The sequence below is a fragment of the Podarcis raffonei genome, chromosome 12, assembly GCF_027172205.1.
Source record: "Podarcis raffonei isolate rPodRaf1 chromosome 12, rPodRaf1.pri, whole genome shotgun sequence".
NCBI lineage: Eukaryota > Metazoa > Chordata > Lepidosauria > Squamata > Lacertidae > Podarcis > Podarcis raffonei.
The window spans coordinates 55418930-55446456 of record NC_070613.1 but is presented as its reverse complement, the minus strand read 5'-3'; the positions used below and the strand labels follow the sequence as shown (position 1 = coordinate 55446456).

At 42.8% G+C, this 27527-nt stretch overlaps 1 non-coding gene across 1 annotated transcript; it reads right to left on the bottom strand.

The window, feature by feature from the left end:
• Positions 1-17846: 17846 nt before the first annotated feature.
• Positions 17847-17918, bottom strand: TRNAE-CUC (transfer RNA glutamic acid (anticodon CUC)). The gene has a single exon. It is a non-coding gene; the product is annotated as a tRNA-Glu (tRNA).
• Positions 17919-27527: the final 9609 nt, after the last annotated feature.

Genomic DNA, 27527 nt, shown 5'->3' with positions numbered 1-27527 from the left:
CTACCCAGGATAGGATGGGGTTGTGCAGAGTTGTTAAGGCAGCAGAGAGCATTGTTGGCTGCCCACTCTCCACCTTAGAGCAGATTTATGCCACAAGGTGCCATAGGAAGGCACTGGACATAGTAAAAGATCCATCGCATCCTGGTCACTGTCTCTTCGAGCTCCTGCCGTCGGGACGGAGATACAGGACGATGAAGACAAGAACGAGCCGTCTTAAGAACAGCTTCTTCTCCAGAGCGATCTCAGCCCTGAATGGGAAGCCTGGACTTTGAAAGTCATCTAATCTTCCTTGCTGTACTATACTGTATTGTTTTAATTAGTGTTTTTATGGAGCAGTCAAGTAATTTCGTTGTCCCTGAGAGGGGGCAATGACAATAAAGATATTATTATTATTATTATTATTATTATACGTACACTGCACGCTCATACGCCTCCGAGCAGTTTGCCCCACACCCCGCACTGGGTGCTGGTTAGCCTTCCTCTGGAAGGCTCGGGAGTCACATATTTCCATACCCTCCAACATTTCTCCAATGAAAATAGGGACATCCTAAGGAAAAGCAGGAGATTCCAGGATCAAATCAGAAACTGGGACGGCTTCCGTAAATCTGGGACTGTCCCTGGAAAATAGGAACACTCGCAGGGTCTGCTTCAACAGTATGAGCAACCATAGAGCCTTAAAGGTCAATATTATCACTTTTAACTGGACCTGGAAGCCAAGCAAAAGCCAGGGTAGTTCTTGTAAAATTGGTGCAATAAGTTCCTGCAGCCAACTCTGGTCAGCTGTTTGGTGGGATGTATTCTGCACCAACTGAAACATCCAAATGCTTTTCATGTTATAGGAATCCAGTCTGGATGTGATGAAGGCATGAATTACTGTGGTATGCACATCAGCAATGCAATGTAGGCATGGTTTTAGAGCAGTTTAATCCAGAGAAGCTTGTAGAATCTTATGACTCCAACTTCTATTGGTTTTTTTAGTTAGTAAGTTATGCAATGGAACTGTAAACACTACTTTGAAATGCAGAGTGGTCTTCTTTAGCTCTAAATTGCTGTGTCACATCTAAAATACCAAATACGACATGAATCCAATCAAGCGAAACTGGGACAGAGCAAAGATGAAAAACTAATGCAACACATATGGCTTTATTTTCCCAATGAATCATGTTCAATTTAAGCCATAATGATTTTTCTAAAAGCCCATTTAACTTCAATTTAGTTTTCTGCAGCTGAACAGATGGGGGAAATCCACAGAGCTGCACTGTTCCACATAAATAATACAGTCAATTGTATTTTTAGATGTGCAGATGCCCACCCCATTCTTTTCAAAAGTAACTTTTCTTTTTGAAACGAAGACTGCAATCTTGAAGATGCTTCCTTGGGAGCAAGCTTCTCTGAACTCAACGAGAATTCTTAGTAAAAATGTATAGGATTGGGCTGCATATAACTTAACTGTCTGATTGTGATGTCAATTATTTGGAAAGAAGTCCCATTGATTTCAGTGGAACGAGTGAATGGGAGGTGGAGACCTCACAGCATGTGAGTCGCTACCACTTACAGTGATACCTCGGGTTAAGTACTTAATTCGTTCCGGAGGTCCGTTCTTAACCTGAAACTGTTCTTAACCTGAAGCACCACTTTAGCTAATGGGGCCTCCCACTGCTGCCGCGCCGCCGGAGCACGATTTCTGTTCTCATCCTGAAGCAAAGTTCTTAACCCGAGGTACTATTTCTGGTTTAGTGGAGTCTGTAACCTGAAGCGTATGTAACCTGAAGCGTATGTAACCCGAGGTGCTACCGTACTAAGAGGGGAAGGGGTGAGGCAGCAGGCAGGGGTGTGTGGTGTAAACATACCATTGGTTTTAAATAGGCTTTCTTGCTGGTCCATTTGCATCATGCCACCCACATGGCCACCTCACCTTCTGGTAGATAGCAGCAACTGATTTGATGGGAGGTTAGGTAAATGCCTACCCCGCACTGCACCAATCACTGCCATTTCTAAGTCTGCTTGTGAGTGCAGCCAGGCAGCCCAATCTCAATAATGTTTACTTGGCAGATTCAGATTTCAATGAAACTTACTTTCAAATAAGCATGCATTGCACCAAAGTGTAAAGTTGCAGTTACGTGAACATGTCAGATCATTGATTTCAGTGTGGGCTCATTCAACTCTACATAGGATAGGGCTGCAAACTAACATCCAATATAAATTTAAAAAGTAAAAAAAGTTGTCCAGTAGCACCAACTAAGTTTGTTCTGGGTATAAGCTTTCGTGTGCATTCCTGTCGTCAACAGGTTTACCATACTCATTGAGTCCATCACCCATCTCCTACTACCCTCCTGAGAAAAAACCCACCCTCCCACTGTTTATAAGGGTCTGGTGACTTCTGTTTCAGTGTATCTGAAGAAGTGTGCATGCACACGAAAGCTCATACCAAGAACAAACTTAGTTGGTCTCTAACGTGCTACTGGACAAGTTTTTTTTTATTTTTTATTTTGACTGCGTCAGACCAGTACGGCTACCTACCTGAATCTTGCATCGAATATATGTTTCATTTGGAAATAGTCCCTGAAGAGTCCCTTGCTTCCCACGAAGCAAGACACAGCAATAACAGCAAGAGCCTTTATTGAACTAACAGAACTGAGCAACGGGCAAAGCAACTGCTTATAAAGATTTCTGAAGGCCTGGGCCACTCCCACTCCCGATGTGATTGGCTATCTAAATGCCCAAGCTGCGAATCATGGACGACTTCCGGGTTAGCGCCATCGGCTAACGGCGGATTCCCTCTGAGCTCCGGAGGGAATCGGCTCCGCAGGATCCGGGTCTTCCCGCTGCGGCGACACGGGGACCCTCAGAAATCACAGGCGTTGAAGCCTGTGAACCTGGTGACTCGGCGGGCACCATTTGCGCCCCCCCGACCCGCGAAGGAGCCTTTTTAAAGGCTTCGGAACGGGGGACGGGGTGAGCGGCGTGGTGCTGAGAGTCGACTGCTTCTCCTGCGGAGTGAAGCTGCATGCTATGGTCGGAGAGCGCTGACTTCTTCTTGTGAACAATTGGACTCTAAAAGCAACAACCCGTGAGTAATTCGGAAATTGGATTTGTAAAGGAAAAAATTTTTTTGAATTAGGCACGATCGGGGAAGGCGCAAACAGGAAGTCCGTCTCCCCGTCTTATAAATAATCTAAAGCAAGGACTAGCTAACTAAGGTCGAGATAATTTCTTCTTCTTTATTGGGTAAAAGACATTAATTTCACGATTTGGCAGTATAAGTAGTTTCACTGGAGGATAAGAGCTAATTTTGAGAGCTGAAGTGCCACCCCCCCGGACCCGGGAGTGATCCGCGAGAGAGCCTGTTGAGGAGATATAGAAGAGTTTGACAGCTGTCAAATTAGCTGTCAATAAGGAAAAAGAGAACTTTGTTTCTGCTATCTCTGCTGGATATATTTGCTACAATTTGGTTATATTTTGTTGAAAACAAGGAAGAACTGATACAAACTAACTTGATTTTTGGATTTGAACTGGAAGGAAGATAAAGTAACCAAAATCCCTCTAGAGGGGATTTTGGGACATTACAAGAATGGCTGAAGGAAGAAAAATTCAAGCTAAATTGGACAGAGTGTTTCTTCTCTTGGGAAAGTTACAAGGCCAAATTGATGTTTTGGCTACAAATGTTGCAACTCTGGACTTAACAGTAAACAAATCCATTGAATTTGATAAGGACTTGACTCATGAAGTCCATGCAGCTGGACAAGAAGAGAAACTTGAAAGATTTGAGAATGTGGAGAAAGAGATATATGTTGTTTCTGAGGAAAAGGAAGGAGGAGATGTAATGTTGCAGATGACAAAGGAGAGCCAGAGGCCTGACATGATGGCTTCAAAGGAAAATAAGTACTGGATGATGAAAATCTGTTTTGAATTGAAGATTGAAGAATGGAGAGATCTCCTTATGTGGAGATCTGAAGACCTATGGATTACAAATTTGATTAAGGTGAAAGTTGGAGCTTTTGGGACATTTGGACTTAAAAGGAGTAAGAAACAAGATTCAGGCTCCACTTTTAAGTATGGAGGTCTGGCTGGAAGAAATATGGACCCTATCGGGACAGAGCTTCTCCGAGATCTGGTGTTTAATATTAAGGACTACCAAAAAAACCGGCAGAGAGGAATTGAGAGAGAATTAAGAGCCTCAGACGTGAGGTCTCCAGGCTGATAGTACACTAAGACTGATGGACATTTGTTGGGGATCGAAACCGGGAAAGGGGGGGGGGGTTGGGGAATCCAAAGGGTGTAGAATAATAATCTGTTTTTTTTTTATTTTGTTTTGTTATTAGTATGAAAATTGGGGAATTCGTGGAAGGGAATTTGGGTCGACTTTAGAAAAAAGTTTTAAGAATGAGCACTAATGTTTAAATACTGATGTTTATAAGTTAAAATTGGTTTTTTTTTATTAAAATGAATTAAATATAAGAAGGTCAAAAATTGGGGGCAAGAACTTGTTGAATTAACAATTTGAATTGGAATATAAGAAGGGGAGGTGTGGGGAAGTCAGGTAAATATGTTATTGAAAATAAGGATTGTAAACTTTATGTGTTTTTAACTTTTTTGTTTTTTTCTTTTTGATTTTTTAATGTATAAAGATGGAAAAACTCAATAAATATCTTTAAAAAAAAAACAAGCTGCGAATCATAACTCAGAGTTTATGGGCCAATGGGAGTAGCCCAAATCCTGCTATCACATACTGAATCAGAACACAGGGGCTCAGAATCACTAGTCCAGACTCAAGCTCAGGCAAACACAGACCACTGAATACATAACAGTCCCATTGAACTCTACATGTCTTGCTTATGAGTAAACATGCATGAGATAATGTTGCAAGGCACAGAATTTCTGTTCTTCTCTAAATATCATTTTTGAACAGATCTACAGCGAAGACAATAGCATGTTTCTTCCAGGGCTTTGCATAGAATTCTGAAGAGAACACCAAGACTCACAAAGGCATAACATATATTTCCACAGCTGTGCTGGAAAGATTGCAAATACTAGGCCTTAAACAAGAGAAGGGAAACTTTAGCTTTTAAAAGCTGTATAAGTTCCGTATGAAGATGCAACAAAATATTTCTGCGTCTGAAAAACAGTCTGGAATTGTGTATATGTTTATAGCTGAGGACTGCGGAAGAAGTGTATTACAATATGATAATTTGGAATTAGTGTATGGGCAACATGTTTTGATATTCCTCTTAGTCACACTGTTTTGGCCCCAGTCCACATGAATCATTCCCCGTATTCCTGATGCTGAGAAGTGTGTGTCATTGCTTATGTAGCCAAAATGGTACCACCCACACAAAAAATGGAAGTGTCAACAATGTTGGGAAAACCCCAAGGTCTAAAGAAGTACAAAACATTTTTGGGGGGGAACCCAAGCCAGAGTGGGTTGACTCCCCAAACAAGTCAGTGAAGACTAGGGATGCAGGTCAAATTCAATTCAATTCGCAATTAAAGCAAAATTGTCAAATTTGCACTTTCTGAAAAAATATGGGACCTGACCTGAAACATAGCCATCCACCTGAATTTTGTGATGCAGTTGTCCAACCAAACAATGCTTATATTAGAAAAATGCAAAAATTGAGGGAAATGTGCAAAAAAATAAATATGAGAGAGAAAATAACATACAAAATTACATGGTATTAGAAAAAATGCTTGCAAAAGTGTTTACATTAGCTAAAGCTGAATACACAAAATGAACACGGGGGGGGGGGAATCAAACTAAAATGCTGAAGAATTTTCATAAGGATAACATGTTCGAAAGAAAGTCATAGGGATGCCATATTTTGAAGAGCAAAAAAGAGGACGCTATGATGCTATGACGGCCATTCAAAGCACATAAATGCAATTTGTCTCAAATTTTAACCCTGAAAATGAGGACGTGTCCTGGGAAAAGAGGACACATGGCAACCACTCTTGATTAAATCAAAAAACAAAAGTTCTAGTCTCTTTACCCATTTGCACGTGTAAAAAACAGAATTCCTAAGGATCTGAAGGTGCTTATCATATGTGGAACATCTGTACCATTTCTGACTTCAAAGGCTATATCAAATATGTTCCAAATCCGACTTTGCCTCTGAAGACGTGAGGTTAAATTGGTGGCAATAAAAGTCTATGAGACGTTTGCTTAACCCTGACATCTGTGAACACCCTGCAGGCAAAAGTCCTGTGAATCAAGAGGGTGAAGTCCAGTTGCCAACTGCTTTAAACATTTGCACTAATTGTCCCAGGACTGCACAGTTACTTTTTATAATCTTCTGGTAAATATGAAATTAGATCCTTAGAAGGTCAGACCTTTTGTGGAAGGGCAGAGTATAAATTATTTCAATAACTAATGTGTAAAGAGGAAAACTTTTTTCAAATACATGTATCAGCGGCATTTAACACCTTGCAGGTGTAATTTAGAGAACTAATATAAGATGCGGGAGATGCAAAGCAATTAAAGTGGACTTGGTACACATTTTCTAGTTATGTGTCAGGATAAAACATTTCTGGAGCAAGGTGTTGCAAAACACAAAGGAAATCATAGGACACAGATGATCAAGAAATCCCAAAACTTTTTTTTTTTTTTTTTTGCAAGTAATCCATACAGAAGTAGAAAAAGTGGACATACATTTATTTACTCAGTATGCCTTCTAATATGCGCAAGGCTACGCCTTGGTCACCAATGGAAAAACTATTTCCTATTTCAGAATGTTTCAGGAAAATATGGGGGGAATGGCTGTGTTATTTGAATTAAGTTAACAAATGCCAGCTGGAATAAACCCTCAAAAACACAATTTTATTGAAAGATGAACATGGTTTCTAAGTTTCTGGAATGAAAAAAAATCAAAGCCAACACAATACTTTATAAGCAGGGTTTTTTGTGATAATAGTAACTGGTATGATGTACCAGCACCTCTTTTTTAGCTGCCCATGGCAGCAATTTTGTGGTGGAACCCAAAGCTCATATAAGTAATGAGTAAGTATTGTATAAGTAATGGCACCTCATTTTTGAACAACGATATTACCGTTTTTAACTATTTTCTGTGGCTGTAAAGCCTGAAAAAATATCTTAAACTACTTTCTAACCATTGGATGGGTTGGGTTGGGGATATATAATGTATGATACCTTTTCTTCCTATATATATATTTCTTAAAAACTCTATTTTGCTGGCTGGCAATAATGTATTTATTACTTCACTGGTTGCAAAATTTGCCTTGGCTGCAAGTTAAGTTGAGAGCAAGGCCCCAAGACAAGTATATATATAAATAAGAGAGAGAGTGAGATGTGAAGTGCTTAACTTAGGCAAGAGTGATTTTTTACATTTCTGTATGTTTGCTTTGCTGTTGCTGTTGTTCAGTTTTAAATCAATTATTTGTATTCTACGCCTTGTGACCAATTTTGACGGCTCATAGCTTTTAGCAATAAAGATTCGTTCATATTTATTGAATAAATAAGATGTAAATTTGTATAGGGTCCTTCTTTCTGGACATTTTTGGCCGAACATTTGCCTCCGGCTTTGAGAGGTCTCTTGTGGCTGTGCAGTTGTGGCTGGTTCTGTGTAAATCTCCGTGTGGTGGTAGAAAAGGCATTTGTTAACCTGGAAAAGAAGTTTTGAAGAATTGGCTGGAACTGTTCTATAGAGCGAAACACCACTTGGAGACTCCGGCTGGCTGGGTGAATGGCAAAGCAAATTCCGTCCTCCCAAAGTCACCCCGGGTTCCCTTCACAAATGAGCTCAGCTTTGAAGGAGGCAAGGTTGCCAACAGCATCTCTCAATAAACTTCCTGAGGCGGCTGGCACAGCAGCCGGAGCTCTTGCATTCCTCACCAAAATGGAAAAGCTATGAAAACAATCTGGGGGAGGGAGAATAATTCGGATGCAGCAGCAAAGGAAGGAAGGAAAATAGACGCTAGCAAGTCCTAGGAAGAGCTGAGAGGCAGTAGCAGAATGACTGAACTAGTGCTAGTCAACTAATTAAATAATTAAAACGAGTAATTAGCTGCCCTGTAAATAATTAACAGATGTAATTGTAACTACACTTGCGTTGCATCCAAGTTTCGATATTTTTTTTAAGTATGTGAAATAATACGATACGATACGATAATCTTTATTGTCATTGTCCCATACAGAACAATGAAATTGAAAAAAATCTACATCAGACATTCAAAAACCAACAAGCCTGCTATCCCAGCTATCCCAACCTGGTTAACCCCCGAGAAACTCTGATACCCCATAATTAAATACAATATACTCCCACAGAGACTACCTTACACTGTGTTTAAAACCAAATAATAATAATAATAATAATAATAATAATAATAATAATAATAATTTATTTATACCCCACCCATCTGGCTGGGTTTCCCCAGCCACTCTGGGCAGTTTCCAACAAAATATTAAAATACAATAGCCCTTCCGATATTAAAAGCTTCCCTAAACAGGGCTAACTTTAATACACAAGACACCAATTGTGAGACGAAAAAGGTCATGCTTAATAGTTTATTTTTCATACCCTCATATATTCACAAACCATTTAAAAACAACAACAACAACTGAGCACAACAATGAGAGAAAGACCTGCTAACCAGCATTGTGTCTTAATTACAGTGGTACCTCTAGATGCGAACGGGATCCGTTCCAGAGCCCTGTTCACATCTAGAAGCAAACGTAACCCGTTTCTGCACGTCTGTGCATGCGTGGGTCATGTTTCTACGCTTCTGCGCATGCGCGTGATGTCATTTTGAGTGTCTGCGCATGTGCAAGCGGCGAAACCTGGAAGTAACGCGCTCCGTTACTTCCGGGTTGCTGCAGAGCGCAACTCGAACGTGCTCATCCCGAAGCACATTCAACCTGAGGTATGACTGCATGTGTTTTTATGCTGCACCATGCTCTGGGGTCATTTAAATTGAGAAAATATCCTTTAACAAAATCTATTAATGGTACAATGTTATTGTCCAAAAATACTGGCTTTGTAATTTCCAGTGATATATATTTATGAAAACTAGGAATCGGGATTCTTGAGTGCTATTCTCAACTGAGGAACTTAATTCATGGAGTCTGCTTATGCCATCTCTGCGTTGCTAAGATAGGGTTGCCATATTTCAAAAAGTGAAAATCCAGACACAAAATCTCCTTAAAAAATTGAAGTTTTTGAGCTTTTTTTTTTTTTTTTTAGAAATTCGGCAAAAAATCAACACTTGCCATACACCTGGGTTTTCATTGATTTTCAGAAATTCTGCCCGGACAAATCCCAGATATGTCCAGGAATTTCTGTATGTATGGCAGCCCTATAAGGATTCTGGTTGGTTCTTTGATCCCAGATACTGTGTAAGTTACTGCAGGAGTATATTATCTCAAATGATAAATCCTCCAGAATAGGGGAGGCCATAGTTCGATGGAAGATCACCTGCTTTGCATGCAGAATGTCCCAGATTCAATCCAGGGATCTCCAGGTAAGGCTTGGAATATCCCATTAAATCCTGGAGAACTGCTGTTGAACAGTGTACACAACACTGACCAAGATCAACCAGTTTTCCTGGGGGAAAGTGGCAAGACAAGACAAAACAAAACAGAACAAAAAACTCTCAGACCTGGGACTAGAAATCACAGGGTGAATGAAAGTGTGGATGGGTCTTTCGTAGAAGGTGGCTTCCTCTGCTCCCGAAGGAAAGTTTGCTCCACCATGCCAACCACCCTGCAAGCCTGTATTGGCGTACAGTGTTAACCACTTTTCTTTCAAGTACAGTGGTCCCTCTGGATGCGAACAGGATCCGTTCCGTAGCCCCGTTTGCATCCTGAAGCGAATGTAAGACGTGACTACGCGTCTGCGCATGCCCAGGTCGCGTTTTGCTGCTTCCGCGCATGCGCATGCGCATGCACATGCGTGAGTGGCGAAACCCGGAAGTAACCCGTTCCGTTACTTCTGGGTCGTTGTGGAGCGCAACCCAAAAATATTTAAGCTGAAGCATATTCATCCTGAGGTATGACTGTACTATGGCAATCCCTGGAGCACTTTGGGAGCATGTGCAAAACCTGCAAGAGAAATATTGTTGGAGAGGTTAAAGGCACCCCAATCTCTGAGCAGTGTAAGATACCAGGGGCTCCAGGTATTTACCGAGAGTTTGTTTCCTTTTGGAAATGAGATAAAGTGGAGACTGTGGTATTTTTATGCTATATGGATTATTTACACATATGCAACCTAAGCATGCGATTGCGGGGTTCACAACATTAACACCCCAAAACGGTCTTGTTTCTCTCATAGTTGCAGACTTGGAGTAAAACAGAAATCAAAAATTTCTCTGTGACTCTCTCTTGCTGCTTTACTTGTAATTTATATCACAACCCCAAAACTCTGGCTTTTGTCTTTCTCACGATCTGCAAGATGAGGGAGGGGCCCTACCCATTTGCCATCTCGCACAGAGCCCCCTTTCCTTTGTTCTCTTAACAGCCTGAGACCCAGGCGATTACCTCATCGGGAAGCTAGCCAGGATTATATTTTAACACTTGCTAGAGCCAGGGGTTTAGGAACCTGGCCCGGCTTGTTTAGATTTTAACACTTGCTGGATCCAGGGATTAGAGGGGTCTGGCACCCACAAACGCATCACAATATGTTAATTTCATAGATCTGTGGCTCAGGTGCAAAACCTGCGTCGGCTAGAAGCAACATTCAAAAATAAAAATGACTCACTTTCTACCCTACATTAATAACATTTGCACATGGACGCAAATAGCACAGAAGAGAGGTGTCCTTACAGGGCTCCGTATGAAAATTAGGGGGGGGGATGTAATTGAACTCCCTTATATTTAAGGAAGTGTATATTTGTGAGCAAATGTCAAGCAAGAGGCTGCCCCGCTTTGCCTAACGGTGTGTATTATATGCTGCCGGACGTTTAAAGATCACTTGCTGGGTCAAGGCTGGGGTCAGAATGGCCAGAGCATGTGCTGCCAGCTGAGGTTGCCAGATTCAGACTCAGACCTCTGAGACGTGTGCAGGAAGAGCTTTAACATTTGGAGGATTGTTTCCCTCCTTAAGGGTCCAGGAACCTCTTCTCGATCTGGTCTGGCTGCCCTCCTTTCAGCAGCTGGGGGAAAAGGCCTCCCGCTTCTGTGGCCGCTCAGTATTCCAGCTGTTTGTTACGCTTGTGTGGGATGGAACTGGAATTTCATTTTCTGACCAATGCTTGCTCTTTGGTGTTGCTGCGATGGGGGGATTTGCCCTCTCAAATCTGCCATTCCAATCGTATACGACGGAGCTGCAAAGGTCACCAAGTTAAACTGTAGGAAATAAAGAATCGGCTTCTGGCTCAGCCGCCTTCTGTTTCCCTCACAGGCCACTTTAGCTGCATTCATAATCTGTCTGGAAATAAATGTCTCGGGAATTGTGTGTGTGTGGCTCTTACTCATATAATTCATATGGTCGCTGTCCTCGCCCACATCTGCTTCTCCTCCCAGCTTTTCCCCTCAGTACCTTTACCTTCTGGTGCATCTGAAACACCTTGTTTTAAAGGGACAGAATGCTTTTTGTTCTCCGGCAGAAATGCCTGCTTCCCAACCTCTGCATTATTTACCTGTCTTTATTTTGCTTCCCCCTCTTGTTCTTCCTGGGTTTTTCATCGCTAGGATGTGATCTACTCAGCGAGTTTATAAGATACCAAACACTTTGTATACCATGTGGTACAAAGCCAGCACCCAGATTACATTATTACATTATTACATGTACTTCAATTAACCTACATGGCTCCAGAGATCTGTATCTGCAACGCCCTTTACTTCAGAGAAGCAAAAGATATATTTAAAGACCTGGTGCCTGATTGATTTCCTATACAAACGAGAGAGGAGCATGGACTCTACTACACCTGCTCTTTTTGCAAAGCAGTTAAAAGTGCAGTTTAGATGATACTTGAAAGTCATCTGGTCAAGCCCTTGGCAGTTTAAAACAAGCTGTGAGCACAGCAAGAAGCCACTTTCCCTCTTTCAGAGTCTCTCACTTCTCACTGTACTTAAATGTCTCCCTCTTTCATTCCTCAGCAGCCTCATGTAAAAGAGATGAAAGATGCAGAGCCCTCAAATGACCCATAGTACTTTCACACAATGTATTTCATTACTAGTTCCATGTGTTGTCTTCAACGTGAAGTTCCATATTCAACATAGTAATTTGGAAGCGATAGCTCATTAACAAGCAAACCTCCAGCAGGTATTCGAATTCAACTACCTGGGAATCACATTCCATCATAGGCTTCTATGGTCCACGCACCGTGCAACGGCGGTGAATGCCAGTAAGATGTCTATGTAGGCCATAATGCGTTTCGTTATAACAAGAGGTAATTCGCATATCCCCTCTGCCCTCAAGGTCTTCAACGCCAAAGTTATAGCTCAATTGCTCTACGGAATTCCAGTCTGGCTGCCAGGGTTTACCCAGCTGATAGAACGAGTGCAGGCAGCTTTTCAGATTTTTGCGGTCCCACGTTGTGTACCCTAGATCAACTCTGCATCCCCTAATGGAAACCAGAGTTAGAGGTCATACATTTTCTATTATTGGGGAATAATCAGGAGCTCACCAAGTTAGTGGCTAAATATCTTTATCTGGTTTTTTGTGACACAAAACATTTGTCAAATGTAAGAGGCAAAGCAGTGTAACATTACATCTCTAGGTCTCCAGGGAGATCAGACGTCTGCAATGTGTTTCGACAACAAAACCACTCCATTGCCGAACATCTCGGTTTTTTAACGTTCCTCGGAAAACGCGCCTTGGAACTCGAACGTTTCGGAAGTCAAACGTCCTTCTGGAACGGATTACATTCAAGTTCCAAGGTTTAACTATAATCACTTCACTGTCATGAATTCTACTCAATATTGATCCAGAGCAAAACTCCAACTTATAGTTAGCAGAGTAAAAAACTTAAATTCCTTGCAGGATTTCCAAAAAATAGAGCAGAGGCAATTAATATTCTGTCCAGCAGAGCTTTATTGCTACTGAAGTCAAATGAGCATAATGGTCACAAATCCAATACATTCAGGATTGGCACTGTCCATCAGAAGTCCAGTTGCAGCAGACTTAGCTTAAACTAACAATAACTTATAATAAGACTAAAACTTAACACTAAGCATACTATATACAGAACATCACACAGCTGGAAAGAGAGATAGAAAAAAGTGAAACCCAGGCTCCTTCTGGCCTTAATCAGCATGACCTTGACAGAAAAAGATAACAGAGCCAGTTTAAGCCAGCTGTACTCAACTTCTCTGAAAGAATAACCCAAACATCATGAACCTTCTGCTTGTTTCTTTCGCACAGAGCAGCTTTGAGAACCCTCTTGAATTAATTAGAATAGGAAAGATCTCGACACATCAGATCAATGCTTTCTGTACCAAGAAATGCAAAGTGACATTCACACCATCCATAGACTTTGGAGGAGATTCTGTTATCACAGGGTTCCCTTTTGTGGAAAGCTTGTATTGAGCTTCTTGGCTGCTGTTGTACTGTAGGTGGTATTACAGTAATGTGTACTCTTCACACACCCCTAAAAGGAGTTAGGTTTTTCTATGGATGGGCCACTTTTGGTGCATAAACAGTGTGAGGTGGAGCACTTAGTTCTGGGAGAGGTCTCATTGGCAAACTTTAGAAAATGCTGCATCAAACTGGGAATGATATTCCCCTAAAGAAGTTAAAAAGAAGGATCTCTTTGCAATCATTATCTTCATGGAGTTTCAGCAGGTAGGGTAGTGAAAACAGGCCAATTCAGTATGTAAGATCCATCAGCAGAGAGCAGTAGTGAGCTAGAAAATACTCGGGAGCCAACTTTATGGACTCTTAGGCCTGATGCCCAAACCATAATCTGTTCCCTTAGCTCCTTGGAAAGTGATTTGAGAGAACGCATTATGCTCACTGTGGAAACAGACCTACAAAAAGTGCATACCTTTGAGTTTATTAGCCCTTTCTCCTCTTTCTGTCCTACAGCGCATGAAGTATTTAAGCGCAGCCGAAACAGCTCATTTCCCCATTGCTGTTGTTTGTCCAGAAAAACATTATGGAATTTTCATAATTAACCTGTGCATGCATTATAACATGTTTAAAGCACATGGAACTGCAGTTTGTTCAGGGTGCTGGGAACTCTAGTACTGTGAGGCAGTTTCCTGGGGGAAATCACATGCTTTAAATGTTTTTAAATGTATAGTGTATATACAGCCTTGCCTAGAGCACCTCATAGGAAGACCGGCTCCAAAGAACTCCACAATGCTAGAAGTCTCCAGGAGTGTCACTAGTGACACTGAAAGCGAACAGCTAATATGTCAGAAAAACCCCTGTCTTCACATGCAGAGAAGGCCCTAACTCACTGAGGGTTTGAGACCCAATGGCTACCCTCTCCTGGCTTAGCCTGCAGTCAAAGCCATTCCTGGGGTGTGGCTGTTGTCGCATGCTGACAGCTCATATTCCTGTGTCTATTCTCTTTTATGTTAACTCAAAAACATACCTCACTGAGTTCAGTAGGGCTTACTGTGAAGTATGTGTGCACAGGATTGCATCCTTACAGTCCGGTCCTATATATGCTTACTCAGAAAGTACTGCTGTGTGTTTCATTAGGGCTCTACTTCTAGCAAGTGCACATCAGAACATATTTCGTGTTCAGAAGGACAGGCACAGATTTTGTTGGACGTGGTATTTATTGATACCCTCTGGATCCAGTGTGTCATTTTTTTAAGCCTAGGAGCACTGACTATTTATTGTTTTATTGCTCCCTGGAATGAGAGCAGCAAGTTCTTTAATACACATCCGTTTGGTCTTCATTTCACTCCAGCTTCACAAATATGTAGTATCATTCTTTATTTAAAAACTTGCTGCACAAGACGTGTTTATGCCCTTTCAATGCAGAAGAAGTGGGAGAATGATAATACTGAAACCGTCCTTTAAGATCGGTGGGAAACCTCATGCCTAGCAGCTGAATGCGTATCTCCAGGCCTCCCGGTTTGGTCCTTAGGCTCCTCACTAGACCTGCCCCACACCTTTCCGTTGTTGTTGCTGGCATCCGTCTGCCTTGAGAGACGATGGAGTGGGCCTCCGGAGATGAAGTCAAACTGCCGCAGTGACCTCTCCAAGGTGCAAGCCTCAGCAGAGTGTGTGGAGGTCCTGGACTGCCTAGACAACAACAACAGCAACAACAACAAATTTTATTTATACCCCGCCCTCCCCAGCTAAGACCAGGCTCAGGGCAGCTAACGCCAGCTATTAAAACAATTGATTAAGATACAACTTAAAAACAAGATTAAAATACAACATAAAAATGCAGCCTCATTTCAAATCTTCACCAAGGCCAACTATCCAGACTGGTCCTATGTGTGCCAGAAAAAAGCCAGGGAAGTCCCCAAATAGGAGTTCCATCACAGAAGGAGAAAGGAAAAAGGAAAGAGGGGGAGAGGATCAAGTTGATTCCAAGCCCAAGGCCAGGCGGAACAACTCTGTCTTACAGGCCCTGCGGAAAGAAATCATATCCTGCAGGGCCCTGGTCTCATGAGACAGAGCGTTCCACCAGGCTGGAGCCAGTGTTGAAAAGGCCCTGGCTCTGGTTGAGGCTAATCTGACTTCCTTAGGGCCCGGGACCTCTAGGGTGTTGCTATTTATGGACCTTAAGGTCTTCCGCGGGGCACACCGGGAGACACTCCCCTCTCGGCCTCGCTGGTCCAAAGAAAAGCAGAGCAAGACGTCTGACACCAGCTTAGCTGCAGGAATTGGCAGAAGTAGGCATACAAGATGCCATCCAACCACCTTAGGGACTCCATTCCGGATTTGGGTAGGGTTTACTCCTAAGCCTTTTCTTTTCCCAAATATATCCCGCAAGGCAAGCTAAAGATATTTATTTATTTATACCTCCTTTTTGCCCTGACAAGGACTCAAGGCAGCCTACAGACAAGTTTTTGCCTGGTGTCTTTTTGAACAACAATAGTGCCTCTTGCTTTCCCGGATGGAAATGTATGTAGGTACAAGTCTCTGACTTTTACATTGCTGGGATATAATTTGCCATTGAAAGGTAAGAGTCTTCCCTGTTGCTCTGTGCAGTCTTGTCTCTAGCCCTGCCCAGCCCTGGCAGGTGGCTGATGGCAGCTGAAGTCTAACAACATCTGGAGAGCCAGATGTTTCCCATCCCTGATGTCTGGGTAGGACTTGGAGCAAACCAGCCACAGGTGAGAAATTGTAAGTGGGACTGTAGGAGAGCTTGCTTGGGTTTTCATGCTGGTTAGTTGTTCATTCTTCACTGTTGTTTGGCAATGGTGAAGGGTGACTTTGTTGCAAAGGGCATCTTAATTTTAATTAAACACTCCAGAGTGCCTGTGTTTTCAGATGAAAACCGACACACAGCTTGTTTACAGAACCTGACATGCAGAGATATTATCAGGTTCAGGCAAGGTTGTATTGAGAAACAACACTACAAATTTGCATTGGCTATATCAAGATCATGATACTGCCTTTATTTATCTGGAATTAGTAAGGCACAACCGGGAAGAGGGGAGTGGGGGAAGCCTAGGATTCATTTCTGAAAAGTTTAATTCCAGATCTCGCTTCAATAGCCAATCCTGATACCTCTCCCCTGGTTCTCTGTTTGATTCTGGAGATAATCTAAATTGCATTTGGCTCTATAGGGAACACAAATTTAAAAAATTCAAAATTCAAACCAATAAATCTGAAAGGAGACAAATACTGCTGCATGGGTCTTGTGCAAATGTATCATTCCAGCTTCAGCATTTAGTATTTAGTTCCCCAACTCTTCATCTGTTGCCTCACTTGTATTGTAAGTTCCACGTGGGCATGAAGTTGTTCTCCCATTCTTTGTGAAGCACCATGCACACGGACGGTGCTAAAGCAATAAATAAAAACCGGAACAACTAATGATTGTATGTTTAAAGAAGGAACAGTGTATGGAGAGGCTGTACCACAATCATTCTTGTCTCAGTGTGGATGGTTCTCATCATGCCAAAATGTAAACAGGAGGCAGGCTAGAATATTGTGGTGGGCAGAGTTTTGAGCTTGAGAGGAGAAGTCCTGGGTTCAGTACCAGCTGAATGATGACGTTCGCTACATTCCCAGGTAAAGGTAAAGGTAAAGGTAAAGGACCCCTGGACGGTTAAGTCCAGTCAAAGGCGACTATGGGGTTACGCCGCTCATCTCACTTTAAGACCGAGGGAGCCGGCGTTTGTCCACAGGTAGCTTTCTGGGTCATGTGGCCAGCAGGACTAAACCACTTCTGCTGCAATTGAAATAGGGGGGGACCCCTGACCATTAGGTCCAGTCGTGGCCGACTCTGGAGCTGTGGCGCTCATCTCACTTTATTGGCCGAGGGAGCCAGTGTACAGCTTCCGGGTCTTGTGGCCAGCATGACTAAGCCGCTTCTGGCGAACCAGAGCAGCGCACGGAAATGGCGTTTACCTTCCCGCCGGAGCGGTACCTATTTATCTACTTGCACTTTTGACGTGCTTTCAAACTGTTAGGTTGGCAGGAGCAGGGACTGGGCAACGGGAGCTCACCCTGTCATGGGGATTTGAACCGCCGACCTTCTGATCAGCAAGTCCTAGGCTCTTTGGTTTACACCACAGCGCCACCCGCATGAAATGCTGTTATGGAAACCAGAGCGCATGGAAACACCGTTTGCCTTCCTGCCACTGTGGTACCTATTTATATACTTGCACTAGTGTGCTTTTGAACTGCTAGGTTGATAGGAGCTGGGACTGAGCAATGGGAGCTCACCCCGTCACGGGGATTTGAACCGCCGACCTTCCGATCGGTAAACCCAAGAGGCTCAGTGGTTTGGACCACAGCGCCACCCGCACCCCCAAAGAATTCCCTGACTGGGAATCGAACCCGGGCCGCGGCGGTGAGAGCGCCGAATCCTAACCACTAGACCACCAGGGATATGCACCAGGCCCCATCTCCAAGCCTTGAATCTACCTCCAAGAGATGATGCGCAGGTGAAATTGGGGAACTAGGTACTATTGAACGACTTGGCAAAAGGGCAGGTTGCAAACGTGACATAGAGGTAGACTGACTAATATGCAGCCGATGAGAGAGGGTTGAATGTGCATCAAGGGAAAATCTCAAAACAAAACAAAACAAAAAATCCTTGGTTGGCGATGCTTAGTTCAGTCTCCTGGGATCAGCTCACACAAACCACTTTGCCTACATTGGAGCCATCCCAAGCATTTTTTCTTTAGGCATGTGAAAAATTGCTAGGAGCAATTCAGCATGATGGAGCAGCACCTTTCCTGCATGCTGTGATCCAGCTGGTTATATATATTCACAATTGCTTTGATCAAAAGTGACATTATCCATGCAAGTGCACACCTGGGGGAACGTTAGGCCTGCTCATGGGTGGCAAATGTATACCTGCCGTACATCCTGTTTGAATCAGGCTTTAGCCTGTGCTGCTCTCTGACCATCCTCTTTGTCATCAGGATTTAGCACCTCAGCATTCCTATTAGCACATCAGATGCTTTTGATCTTTACAATAAGGGTTTCACTGTTGTGTTCCTTTCGTTACTTGCCTGCAGCAGCCTGTGTTGCCACTGAACTGTCTCAGGGGAAGAAGGTGGCTCCATGGTAGAGCATCTCATTTGCACACAGAAGACCCCAGGTTCAGTTCCTGGCACCTCCTAAGTAGGGGTGAGAATGTCCCCGTCTGAAACTGCTCCTCACTGTCCACAATGATGTGCCTGATAATAGGCCGACTTGGTGTTAGGCAGCTGCCTGTATGATTTTATCATCACTGTCTATTTACAGTGCAGGTCTATACATTTGGGCACCTGGGACAGACCCCGAAATGGCGTCCAAAGGGTGAGGGAACAGCTGCATCAGGAACAAGGGAGGAAGAAAGGTCAACATTGGGATCTGCTGCCCCAGTAGATCCTGCCACCTAAGGCAGTCACCTCCTCTTGCCTCATTGTTGGGCTGGCCCTGTCTATATAGAATTGGAGAAGTATAGAGTCGGCAGGGACCCTGAGGGTCATCTAGATTTACATAAAAGGCTCAGGACCGCAATACCTCAAAGACTGCCTATCCCCATATAAACTGACCTGGACCCTGCAATCATCATTCAAGGTCCTTCTCTGTGTGGCCCCTGCATATGAGGGTCAGATGGTGGCAACATGAGACTGGGTCTTTTCTGTGGTGGCTCCCGATTTGTGGGATGCTCTCCCCAGGGACGCTTGCCTGGCACCTTTGTTACATATCTTTAGTTGTCAGGCAAAAATATTTCTCTTCTCCTAGGCCTTTGGCTAATTAAACAATCTATGCCTTTTAAAACTGTGTTGGGTGGGGAGGGTACTGTTTTTGTTTGTTATTATGATATGTATTTTTGTGTTTTCATATTGTAAACCATCTTGTGATCCTCGGATGAAAGTCAGTACAGTCATACCTCGGGTTACAGACGTTTCAGGTTGCGTTTTTTCAGGTTACAGACCCGCCAAAACCCAGAAGTACCGGAACAGGTTACTTCCAGGTTTTGGCGGTCGCGCATGCGCAGAAGCGCTAAATTGCAACCCGCGCATGTGCAGACGCACCGCTGCGGGTTGCGAACATGCATCCCTCACGGATCACATTCGCAACCCGAGCTTCCACTGTATAGAAATTGAACAAATAAAATAAAATAAATTCTACTGGAATTAAGTATCACACTCAAGTAGACATGTACAGGATTGCAGCCTTTATGGATGATGTTTCATGTTTCACTTGCAAAGGATTAGGCCATGAAGATCTACAGAGACTGATATGAAAAGCAAGGGTTGCAGACCTTGAAAAAAAAAGCCTGCCCCTTTCTGTGCTTTAACAGCATATTGATCTTCAGACATTTGCTGGTGATGATTCTTATTTCACCTGTGGTTTTTCCCTAGATTATGCTACTGTGAAAGTTAACTCTACTTTCAGGCCCTCGGATTCCTTCCCCTCCCACACCCACAAGGCAGAAGATTAGAAGCCAGTTATTTTGGTGCACTCGCCCTGCTATTTCTGCTCCCGCTGAACTTCGTGAAGGCAATCGTGACATCATATTAAAACAGCTGCATAATGCATTTAAATGTCAGGCATGATGTTTGCTTGAAACATACATTCAAAGGAAGGGAAATTTATTTACCAAGTCAGAATCTCACTTAGGCGCAGCTTTCTCTGAGTGCACACGGAGTAATTTTTGACAGTCCCTAAAGTAGTTTAGCATATGACTCCTCCCGAGGGGTCAAAGAGGCTTCTTGTGGTCATCTGTCACCGAGGGTTAATTCGCATGTTTACTTTATGAACCAAAGTTCCCTCCTCTCTTTTAACGCCACACATCCGGAGGCAGAAGCCCAGGGATGAGTTGCAGTTATTTATGGAAATGTGCCCAGGGAGACCATGTGATCCAAAAGCAGCTGTGAATCTTCCCTTGTATTGTGAAAATTACATTTTATGTAACTTCACTGGTGCCAGTTGCTCCGTATGGCACTTAGCAATGATGCAGCACGCTGGATCTCGTCCTGTTTTCCTAGTGTGCCGTGTGACTCACACATGTTTATTTGGCAATATATTCCATTGAGTCCAGCAGGACTTAGCCCCAAGCAGGCATGCATAGCAACACAGCCAGGCAGCACAATCCTGTGTGTGTGAATTAAATTGCACTTGTGTTCAATGGCACCAGGTTCGCAGGTTTAGGATTGCAGACTTCATATAACCACTATGTGAGGTCCCCTCCACCTCCAGTTTGTTCATGTATAGTATTGAAACACAGCGTTGTCTTTCGGCCAATATTTGCAAGCTCACACGGAGCAGAAGCCTCACTTATCATTCAGAGTACAGGCCTTCTGCTCAACAGCCAATTGTTGTAACAGATTTATTACGGTCTGAGGTTTGTAGGGAGAGTGTCTGACAACAAAGGTTGAGCAGGGACAGAGTGCCTTGTTCCGCCGAGGCATAAAAACTCGGAAAACAAAAAGCACCAAGGTACATAGCCTGCCACACTGTTTCCTTATCAGAGTATTCACATTCCATGCCCTTAACCGAGCATTCATGAAATTTCTCCTGGGTATGTGCTGTTGGTGGCATAGTAGAAATAAGAATGTTAATTGCCACTATTAGCCCAATAGATGGAGGGTGGAGTCTTGGGCTGCCATGTTAAAAGCTGGGTAAAGTCACATATTTTTCACAGGCAGTGTGTGTGTGTGTGTGTGTGTGTGTGTGTGTGTGTGTGTGTATGTGTGTGTGTGTGTATATATATATATGTGTATATATATATATATATATATATATATATATATATGAATGAACAGTTTGACCATGAGATATAATTCCTCACTACTGAAGCCCTCAACCACCGCCTTATGGACTGAACCACACAGCCCCAAATTAGCTTATTCCTCCATTCAGCATTTAGCTTATTCCTCTATTCAGCAGCAAAACAAACTGTTGTTGTTGTTTTTTACATGCACGAACCAGCTCTAATATTCCTGGTAATGCCAGGATGGAATATGAAGATTGATTCTCATGAATAAGACCATGGCGGTTTGGTGGTTTACATCAGAGAATGTGAACTACTTTTGACTGGAAAGTTTTGAGGCAGTGAAAGGTTATGGAAGCTTTCCTTGTGGCATTGGCTCTGTGCTGGTTGATTAACCCACATGCATCCACAGTTCAATTTGCAGTCCTCAAATGGTAGACATTGCTGGGCAAAGCTGTTCTGAAGTGCTATTCTGTACACTGTCTAACTATTCATTGAAGAACCACCTGCCCATATTTAGTAACATGCCCATATTACCTGGCAGCAAACCTGGGCTTAGCAACAAGTGTATATTCAACAAGGAACCATAGTTCACCCAGCCTCCCGGATGAGCACACTCATGTCTGCGAGTACATGGGTCACAATCACATTCACACTTCACAGCGGCCATGAGGACCTTGCAGTCTGCAGGCCAGAGTAGGCCTGAGAGGAGTCCTAATTTGGCCTGTGATATCATTTTCCTTCCACACTTGATACCACGTGATGTCAGGTGTGGGGCAAGCAAAATGACCACCAGTAGCCTTGAAAGTGCACTCCCATCTATAAACACCTAAAATAACAAGCTATCTTAAAAAGGGAGGTAACTTTTCCAACATCACACTGGACACTGAGCAAGCACACAGGTATACCTGTCCTTTGGCTGCCTTTTCCTGCTCTTTATCCTAGCAAAGGCATGGGCAAACTCAGCCCTCCAGATGTTTTGAGACTACAGTTCCCATCATCCCTGACCACTGGTCCTGTTAGCTAGGGTTGATGGGAGTTGTAGTCCCAAAACATCTGGAGGGCCAAGTTTGCCTATGCCTGTCATAGCCTATAATGCTAGTTCTGCCTTTTAAAAGTTCTTTCCTTCTTCCCGTCAGGAGAAAGATCCTTCTCTCTAAGGCTGCTCCCAGGGGGGGTGTTTATTTTGGGATCAGGGCATGCAAATACTGTGCGGCAACCACCATGCGCATCAAAATTCCAGTCCATATTCAGATTTACCCTTTATGTGGGAAATCATTAAGGTTTTTTTGTTTTTGTTTTTGTTTAAAAAAGCTATTGGGAATTACCTGTTTTGCAGTGCCTGATTGTCCCATTTGCAATATTATGGCCCTGGTCTAGAAGTCCCTTAAGAGCCCAGGAATGTTGTGGATTGCCAGTTTGTGATATCCAAACGGCCTGTTTATGATTGTAAGCCCCTGTCTGGAAGCACCATCAACAGTCTATGAATATAACGTAGTGTTTGCATTATTTCATGCAGTCTGTATGTAGATGTACAGCTTGAAGAGAAACGCCTCAAAAGGAATCCGTCCTAAATTATGGCCACTTTGCAAAAATACACAAAAATGCTCTTGAGAGGTATTTGGTAAAGAGGGGAAATTGGCAGTCATTTTGTGGATACGGCTGTGTGGGCACCATTAGAATACTGGCATTCTGAAAATGCATTTAGAATAAACAGCTGCAAAAGCGAGATCGTCTCAGCCACAGATTGTACTTTGGGTTACATAGCGATCTCTATCATTCTTTTCATGCTGAGGAACAAGCAGAGAGAAAGCTGAAGCTGTTTATTTAGTCAAAAGATTCTGGTTTGGAAGAAGGTTGTTTTGTAATCACCTGCAAATGTTTCCCTTATATATTTGCATTTTCTGGTATGGCCTTTCCACATCATTTTACCTCTTAGTGTTGCCACGAGCATGCTCCTATTTAAATAAAAATAGATGCAGTTAAAAAAACATGGATTACCATACTTCTTTTTTTTATATAAAATTTTTATTGGTTTTTCAACATATATTATAAGACAATACAAACCACAAACACTAACAAACAAACATATAAACATGTATAATTTCATAAAATTTTTCATATATCCAATTTCAACGACTTCCCCATGCCTCCCTTTTCTGCATCCTTATTTTAAATTTTTTCAGCAACCCCTGGTCTTAATTACTTATTAATTCCTTTCTTTAAACCTTTTCTTTCCTCATATCCAATCCTTTATCGCTGCAAATCTGCTATGCTTTACCCATGACATTTTAACACTCAATGATTTTACAAGAATTTTTAAGATAAAGTTTAAATTTCTTCCAATCTTCTTCCGCCGTCTCTTTCCCTTGGTCGCGGATTCTGCTCGTCATCTCTGCTAGTCCCATGTAGTCAATCACCTTCGTCTGCCACTCTTCCAGTGTGGGTAGTTCTTGTGTCTTCCAATACTTTGCTAGTAGAACTCTTGCTGCTGTTGTAGCATACATAAAAAACGTCCTATCTTTCTTTGACACCAATTGGCCCACTATGCCCAGGAGAAAAGCCTCTGGTTTTTTATGAAAGGTACACTTAAGCACCTTCTTAATTTCATTATATATCATTTCCCAGAAGGCGGATTACCATACTTCAAGGATGCATCCAATTATTTGCAAAGTCATTGGCATCAGATACATCAGGAATCAGTGTTTGTTTTCACCCAGTGCTTTTTTTTCTAGAAGAAAAGCACTGGTTAAAAATGTGGCCCTTGCTCTAACAACTTCATGGTGAGTACAGGCACATTTTTTTTTCTAGAAGAAAGAAGAAATGTTTAAATGTTTCTTTGATCATCCTTGAATCTTCTTGCCAAAAAACCCTAATTGTGAAACGTTGAAAATTTGACTGTCTAGTTTCTGCTGGCCCCTTCCATCTCTGGAGGGACAAAGGCAACAAACAACAGCCATATTTTCTGTACCACTCACTCCATGTTAATTACAACACAGCTGGCATCTTTCAGGTTCAAAGGCAATCTGTAGAATATGGTGCTTCAAACCACTTAGCAGGAATGACTAGAAACAGTTTCTTCCTGCCATCTGTAAAATCTCGTGTTTATTCACGCACAGTTGGGGTTCCATCTTTTTTCAGATTTTGTTAAATGCATCAGACATATCTGTTTCTTTTTTAAAAGCTATGGCAAATTTCTGCTTTCTCAGCTTGGTTCGCAACTTTCTTTCTCTGACAGCTCCAAAATGGCTTGTTTTGAATTCATTTAACTCTGCGCTGAACTGTCCTCCGTATAGGCTCACAGAGCTGGGAAGTAAACACACAAATCTTTCTCATAGGGTTATACGCCCTGTTTTCTGGCCCCTCTTGGGGCAAACCCTGTTGGGTGAGTTTGTATGACTATAAATCTTTGGCTAAATAGACATGCACCTGCATGATTATGGTCTGATGCTGCAACTACAGGCAACTTTAAGATGGCAAAACTATCAAAGTCATTGTACATAGACACTACTGAATTTATGTTAATAGCCTGATGACTGACAGACATTTTCAGCACTACGTATTTCATCTATTTACGACACTGATATCCAACATTTCTTCTTCCATGGAATTAAAGGCGGCATACATCGTTCTCTCACTCCCACCACCACTTTAACCTCATGACAACCTTATAAGGTAGGTAAGCCTGAGAGGATGACTAGCCCAGCGTCACCCCAGAGGCTTCCTTCCTGAGTTGGGATTTGACCCTGGGTCTCCCCAGTCCTTCTCCACCAATCTAACACTTTGTTGTTGTTTAGTCCTTTAGTCGTGTCCGACTCTTCGTGACCCCATGGACCAGAGCATGCCAGGCACTCCTGTCTTCCACTGCCTCCCGCAGTTTGGTCAAACTCATGTTGGTAGCTTCGAGAACACTGTCCCACCATCTCGTCCTCTGTCGTCCCCTTCTCCTTGTGCCCTCCATCTTTCCCAGCATCAGGGTCTTTTCCAGGGAGTCTTCTCTTCTCATGAGGTGGCCAAAGTATTGGAGCCTCAGCTTCAGGATCTGTCCTTCCAGTGAGCACTCAGGGCTGATTTCCTTCAGAATGGATAGGTTTGATCTTCTTGCAGTCCATGGGACTCTCAAGAGTCTCTTCCAGCACCATAATTCAAAAGCATCAATTCTTTGGCGATCAGCCTTCTTTATGGTCCAGCTCTCACTTCCATACATCACTACTGGGAAAACCAGAGCTTTTACTATACGGACCTTTGTTGGCAAGGTGATGTCTCTGCTTTTTAAGATGCTGTCTAGGTTTAATAATCTAACACTATTGCATACCTATAGGATAATTCTGAATCTCATGCAAGGTGGCATTGCAAAATACCTCCCTAATGATACACCAGGTTTGTGGAGATGCTTTATCTGCCCCAGAGAACAAATTATCTTTATTTCCTCCATCATTCACAATCCAACAAAATAAAATAAAAATGTTAACATGCTGAATGGACTAAATATTGTGCATGTTCCTCTGCCAAAGTGCCTGAATTGTCTCCGAAGTCCAAGTGGCAGCCAGACTGATTGGCTGAAATCCCATCTGTGAGGGAATACACTTGTTGCCATAGCCAAATAGCACCATGCGGTGTTCAACACAATGGAACACGATGCTCACGTGAGGACACAGGGCGAGAATATATATTAGATGAATAAGTCAATGGGAGTCTTCAGAATGAGTGGACCATTTCAGAAAAGCTGTCCCGAGGTGTTTCCAAAACAAAGGCTTCCTTGAACTAATTTGTTCTGTGGAAAACCAGTCTTCCCATAATAGTGATGGGGGCAGGTATCTGGTTATTTATGAATGGCCACCTCTTGATTTTGCACAATAGTTGGCCATTTCGGGCCCTCTGTTTATCAGAAGAAAGCATGCTTTGCCAAAGTGGACTAACCAGCTGCCACAGCAAAATACTCTTGAGGCAATTGCATAACATCAGTTAGCACATGGCATTTCAGAATACAGACTGAAAATACTAGGGTAGGAAAAGGTTGGAACGGGTGACGTTCACACGGATTGAAGTCACTGTCTTGCTTCATGTTTGCTACTTCTGTCTACTTAAAATTAGGAGCCTTCATGCTGGGTCAGTGTCGGTCAAGGGTAGCCAACATAATCCCTTGACCACCAGTTGTTTTGCACTACAGCTCCTATCAGCCCTGGCCTAGATGGCCAATGCTGAGGGATGATGGGAATCATAAAAAGGTAAAGGTAAAGGATCCCTGACAGTTAAGTCCAGTCGCGAACGACTCTGGGGTTGCGGCGCTTATCTCGCTTTACTCGCTGAGGGAGCTGGTGTTTGTCCACAGACAGTTTTTCCAGGTCATGTGGCCAGCATGACTAAGCTGCTTCTGGTGAAACCAGAGCAGTGCACGAAAATGCCATTTACCGTATTTTTCGCTCTATAAGACGCACCTTTTCCCTCCTAAAAAGTAAGGGGAAATGTATGGAAATGTATCGTCTTATGGAGCAAATGAAGGCTGCACAGCTATCCCAGAAGCCAGAAGAGCAAGAGAGATCGCTGCACAGCGATCCCTCTGGCTTCTGGGATTCAGAATATTTTTTTCTTGTTTTCCTCCTCCAAAAACTAGGTGTGTCTTATGGTTTGGTGCGTCTTATAGAGCGAAAAATACGGTACCTTCCCGCCAGAGAGGTACCTATTTATCTACTTGCACTTTTTGGTGTGCTTTCAAACTGCTAGGTTGGCAGGAGCTGGGACCAAGCAACGGGAGCTCACACTGTTGTGGGGATTCGAACCACTGACCTTCTGATTGGCAAGCCCAAGAGGCTCAGCGGTTTAGACCACAGCGCCACCCGTGTCCCACCACGTTGGCAACCCCTCATTTATAATTTTTATGTTATCCAATTAAAACAAAAATAAAGTGTGTCATTGATGACAGCCTTTGCCTCAAAGAGGACAAAACTGGGGCTACAGGGGAATACAGTACATTTATTTTCAGCCAGATACTCAACAAACTAAAATGAGGTAACTGGTCAGTAGCCATTTTGTCATCTGCCATGGAATGGTTTGGTGAGAGTTCTTCCTCATAAACACATAATAATACATGTTCATTAGGACTTCTTTTGATTAAAGCACTGAGGGGAATAATCACTTCATCTTTGGGACAATTTATTTTTCTTTCTTCAGAAAACTAGACTAGGAGTATTATCTGGTTTTTAACTAAAAACCTTTCAGTAGGAAACACAAATCTTTCATGAATTCCCATTTGGGGAAACTCTATTTAATTTGGTCTCATCATT